This window comes from Labrus mixtus, chromosome 10 (assembly GCF_963584025.1).
Source record: "Labrus mixtus chromosome 10, fLabMix1.1, whole genome shotgun sequence".
NCBI lineage: Eukaryota > Metazoa > Chordata > Actinopteri > Labriformes > Labridae > Labrus > Labrus mixtus.
The window spans coordinates 29,519,227-29,525,241 of record NC_083621.1 but is presented as its reverse complement, the minus strand read 5'-3'; the positions used below and the strand labels follow the sequence as shown (position 1 = coordinate 29,525,241).

General features: G+C 39.0%; 1 pseudogene; it reads left to right on the top strand.

Moving 5' to 3' along the window:
* The first annotated feature begins 507 nt into the window (after window positions 1–507).
* On the top strand, window positions 508–2,658 carry LOC132982558 (P2Y purinoceptor 8-like; annotated as a pseudogene).
* The last annotated feature ends 3,357 nt before the right edge of the window (window positions 2,659–6,015 follow it).

Below are 6,015 nucleotides of genomic sequence, written 5' to 3'. Positions count from 1 at the left end.
AAACAATCATCAGCTTTTACACTTGCAGAAAAAACACATGGTTAATGTCTCCCTGTTTAATTTTTTTATTAGTGCTGATCATTGCTTCATTTATGTCACCGTGCAACACATTTCTTAAAAACTCCCTATGTCTTGATCTCTTTACCTCTAGGTTTCAATCTGAAGAATGACAGAAAACTACATTAACGTCACCGAATGGAATGGCAGCTATGAATACATCGACTATGAGATTTGACTTCTCTGACTATGAGTATTACGGCGATGAGTATTACGAAAAATTAAATTTCGTAATGCATGTGGTAACATGCATCATCATTAGTATCGGACTTCCTCTGACGCTCATGGTCATCTATGCTCTTTGCTTTCTGGTATGTACATTACATGACTTTATTAATTTACTGTCTGTGCCAAGTGTTTGTGGAACAGTCTCAGGATCAGAATCACATCAACAATCATATTTTGAGAGGTAGACAGTTCTTACTGTGTTAAAACAGTGTGCATATATTGATGCCACATGAGGAGGATGAGCTCAAAGTCCAGGAGGTGTTCACTGAGCCAGGTTTCAGTGAAACACAGGGCAGTGGATCTGCTAAAGTCCGTATTTGTGCTGTCAGGAGCAGCAGCTCGTCCATCTTGTGTGCTACATAAGTAGATGTTTGCCAGGTAAATAGACTAGAGAGCAGAGCACAGTCTGAAGTCTCTGCTGCCTCACAGTTTAATTGCTCCATCAGCGGCGTCTTCAGCAAATCCCCTAGAGATCTGTTGCCCCTCCATATGGATCAGGCTCAGGGGCAAGGATTCAGTTGAATTGGAGGGTGTGTCTTGTACAATTAATTTAGAAATGATTTAATAGATAATTGGTATTACATCGTGTTGCTTTAACTTTTAAAAAATGGAGATTAGTTTTGCAGTTGCTCTTAAACTTGTTAATTATTTTGCCCACGTTTTTTGAAGAAAAAAATATCAAGGAAATAGAAACATTGTATAAATATTTGTGTTCCTTTTCCTTAAACGATATCAATTGATCAACTTTGTTCTGTGGAATTACTCATTAGCTACTGTGTGCAGCGGCCATAAAATACAGTACAAACATTCATGCTGGGCAGAGGCTGAATCTAATAACTTTTGTGATCCCATATTTTTTAGAATTGGCCTCATCATCAGGTCAAATTGTCCAAATTGATTTATGACTGACAACCAGTGAAACTAATGCTATTATTATAAACTCCAGCTGTTCTTTGTATTTAATGCTACTACAAGAATAAAGCAGATTTTTGTCTGCTTACATGCTAAAATGAACTGACCTAATAGCAAACAGTCGGCCAACCTTCATCACAATCTTTTTTATAGCACATGAAGATCACATTAGTGTTGTTTGTCATTTAAAGATTATTTTTGGGATTTTCATGCCTTTATCTTTTAGAGATAAGACAGTGGACAGAGTCATCAGGGAGAGAGAGAGAGTGGGGAACCACATGATGGGAAGCAGCCACAAGTCGGATTCAAACCCGTGCTGCCCGCCTGGAGGATGACAGCCTCTGTTCATTGGGTGCACGCACTGACCACTTTACTACGTGCGCCCCTGGATTTTGAACTTTTATCATAATTGAATGTTGTCACCAGAAAAGAGATTTTTTAAAAGTATAGCTGCATGTCTGCAGATATACCAGTGAGTCAACTACGATGAGAGATGGATGAAAAATACATATATGTCTCTTACTGCAACAGCTGGGCAGAAGAAGGATGAGAACATGTTTACAACTGATTGTCTTCTTCTTATGTTTTTCTGCAGGTAAGAAAGGATCATGTGGCTCCAATCTACGTCATCAACCTTCTCATTACTGACGTCATTCAGTTCTGCTGCCTGCTCATTCAGGAGATAAAACAGAATCATGTCATTGTGTATTATATTTACATTAGTGGCCTAATGACCAGTGTTTGCTTTATGGTGTGTGTCTCACTGGAAAGATAACTATACGTCCTGTAGCTACATCTGTTTCTGACCACCCACTGTGGTACCACTTCAAACGAACCATCAAGATCTCTGTGGTGGTCAGTGTCGTGGCCTGGCTCTTTCCTCATGTCATTTTCCTCATTCTGTTTCTCTTCACTGTGTTTCTCTGGGTTCCTATTGAAGTGATATACAGCGTCTTCATCATTTTCTTCATCATTCCCTTCCTACTGTTCATATTATTCCTGGTTGGGACCCTCAGAGCCCTCTCTGCTTCTGTCTCCGTCCCCTTTGAAGAAAAACGTCAAAATGTTGTAATTTTGGTCCTGGTGCTGCTCATTTACACGCTGCTGTTCCTGCCCAGCATAATTTTAACTCTTCTCATTAACATGAACAAATCACACCACACTCTGAATGTCTTATCTATCATGTTTTTTAGGCTGAGTCCTCTTGCAGACTTAATTCTGTATGTTTTCTTTAGAAAAGAGTCCATTGGAAAGCTTTGTACCGCTGTGAACTGGTACAGAGTTGTCAACGCTGACACCAACATATAGACAGTATGAATGTGGACAACATTTTGACATTGAGCTCCATGGAGGAAGAAAGAATGAGGAGAAAACAGACCAAAATGTTCTCTCAGTTTAGAACAAATGTATTTCTTACCAAACTGTATTTCTTTAGCTATGTTGTTCTTCTTGACAGTTAAATACACTACTCTTCTTAACTTTTTAATCTTCTGATCAATAAAAGCTTTACTTGTGCAGTTCAAGTGGTTGACGTGTCAGCTTTTAGGATGTGAGAGAATGTCCTTTTCATTGTAAATTTGACAAAATTAAATATTATATCACAGTCTCGCTCATACATTTTAATAATACTATGACATTCAATAAATACAAATCTGTTTCAAGACAAGAACAGGAAGTTATTGACTTATTAAAATCTACCTTTTATAAACTTTGACTACGCCTAGTTAAGATCCAACAACAACGCTAAATGTCAAGAATATTTCTCATGTCAGACTTTTTATTTCAACAACTTGACTTCTGACAAGCTTTTTGGATAACTCAAAGATATCCCCACAGTGACATTAAGAATGACGGTAACACTTTACAATAAGGGAACATGAATTAACATTAGTTAAGGCATTATTAAGCCTTAACTAATGGTTACTAACAGTTAACTAATGTGTCAAGTAATCATTTATTAAGGGTGTTCATGTTAACTACGGTATTAATTAATACATTATTTAATCCTTATTAAGGTTGCTATTAACATTAGTTAATGCAGTAATAAGCCTTAATTAACAGTAAATTCATACAATAATGAACATTAAGAAACCCTTAACAGATGTCTCTTGTTAACATTAATTAAGGGTTTACATGTTAGTTAAGCTTATTAACTAATATTACTAAATGGTTGATAAAGATGTTCATTTAGATACATGTGTTGAGGTTCACAACTGACTTAGTTGTCATTAAGACAAAACTGTTTTTATTAATCTTTATTAAAGGTTAAAGACTGTTCACTTACTTGTCTATCCTCCAACTGGTAACTTATTTTGGGTAAAGGTTGAGATCAGTGGACCACACCATGGTCTTCATGTAGACGTTAGATTGTTCCTTTATCTTCATGGAGACGTTAGATTGTTCCTTTATCTTCATGTAGACGTTAGATTGTTCCTTTATCTTCATGTAGACGTTCTTAACTTACAAACTAACCTATCATTATTGTTGATGTTGAATAAGCATTACTTAACCATAATTAACCATTTATTAATGCTCTGAATACGCCTTACTTAACCATAATTAACCATTTATTAATGCTCTGAATACGCATTACTTAACCATAATTAACCATTTATTAATGTTCTGAATAAGCATTACTTAACCATAATTAACAATTTAGTAATGCTCTGAATAAGCCTTGTAAATTTGAATCAATCACAGAGCTATTAAACTTCAGGGAAACATTATTATTTACATTATTTACATTACATATTCAAAATTTAAAAATATAGCGACTTTTTACTTCATGCTCAACATCCTTTATTTAGAAAATGTAAGAATTTTAGCATTCTTTGAAAGGAATAGCAAAAAGGAGATTTAACAATTTCACTGTGTTTCTCACAGACGTGCCCCTTGCATCTTATTTTGAAAACAACATTTTCAACTAAAAGTAAAGAGTCTCCAAGAGGAGTTAACCGGCAGAGCAGCGAGCAGCACCTGAGCAGGGCAGCGAGCAGCACCTGAGCAGAGCAGCGAGCAGCACCTGAGCAGAGCAGTGTACTACGGTGAGCGTATTGCATAATTGCTTGTTCTGTTCTCCTCTGCACTGTGTTACTGTGTACCTACTCTTAGCTTAGCCTAGCAGTTAGCTTTACAATGGCTTCTTTTTCTGTCTCTCCCTCTCCTGCTCTCTCTTGCTCTACGTGTCAGATGTTAAGTTATTCCTCGTCCTCCTTTAGTGATAATGATACTTGTAAGAAATGTAGTTTATTTTTAGCTTTGGAGGCGAGGGTGTCTGAGTTAGAGAGACGGCTCCGCACCATTGAGTCGGAGTCATCGTATGCAGCAGTAGTTAGCCAGCCACCTGTAGCCGGTGCGGGCCGACATAAATTGGCTTCCCCCCCGGTAACTCCCGAGCAGCCGGGAGGCAGTGGCTGGGTTACTGTCCGAGGGAAGCATAGTCGAAAATCGAAGCACACGGTTCCCCACCAACCACTTCACGTTTCAAACAAATTTTCCCCACTCAGCGACACACCCGCTGAGAATAAAACTCTGATTATTGGAGACTCCATAGTCCGAAACGTGAAGATAGCGAAGTCAGCGGGCATAGTTAGGTGTATACCCGGGGCCAGAGCGGGCGACATCGCATCTCATTTAAAGTTGCTGACAAAGACTAAAGGTAGATTTGATACAATCGTAATTCATGTCGGCACAAATGACTCCCGACTACGCCAGTCGGAAGTCACTAAGGTTAATGTGGAGTCGGTGTGTACTTTTGCTAAGACGATGTCGGACTCCGTAGTGTTCTCTGGACCCCTCCCAAATCAGACCAGTGATGACATGTATAGCCGCATGTCATCACTCAACCGCTGGCTGTCGAGGTGGTGTCCAGCACACGATGTGGGCTTCATAGATAACTGGCAGTCTTTTTGGGGAAAACCTGGTCTGCTAGCTAGAGACGGCATCCATCCCACTTTGGACGGTGCAGCTCTATTATCTAGAAACATAGCAGAGGTTATTAGTCCAAAACCCTGACAACAACACAGAGTTCAGACCAGGAAGCAGAGCTGCAGTCTTACACACTTCTCTGCGCCTCCCTTAGATCTGTCTCCCAGTCACTATAGCTGTAATTCTGAATCGAACTGTAGTTATACTATAGGTACTGTGTCTGTCCCCCGGCCCAGACCCGTTTTTATAAATCATCCAAACGGCGTGAATCATCAGAATCTGATTAGAATCAAAACTACGAATACGATTTTGCTACAAGATCGGAGGATTCACTGCGGACTTTTGAACATTAGGTCCTTAGCATCCAAGTCTCTTTTAGTGAATGATCTGATATCAGATCAGCACATTGATTTACTTTTTTTGACTGAAACCTGGCTGTGTCGAGATGAATATGTTAGTCTGAATGAATCCACTCCTCCCAGTCATTTTAATACTCATATACCTCGAGACACCGGACGAGGTGGTGGAGTAGCAGCTATTTTTAATTCCAGTCTTTTAGTTAACCCTCGACCAAAGCTGAATTTTTCTTCTTTTGAAAGCCTTGTTCTTAGTCTTCCACATCCAGTCTCAAGAACCTTTCAGCCAGTTCTAGTTGCTGTAGTTTACCGCCCTCCTGGCCCATATTCTGAGTTTTTATCTGAGTTTGCAGAATTTTTATCAGATTTAGTCCTTAGCAGTGATAGAATAATTGTTGTAGGTGACTTCAATATCCATGTGGATGTTGAAAATGATAGCCTGAGCACAGCTTTCATGTCACTATTAGACTCTATTGGTTTCACCCAGGGTGTAAACGAACCTACTCATCATTTTAACCACACCCTGGATCTTGTT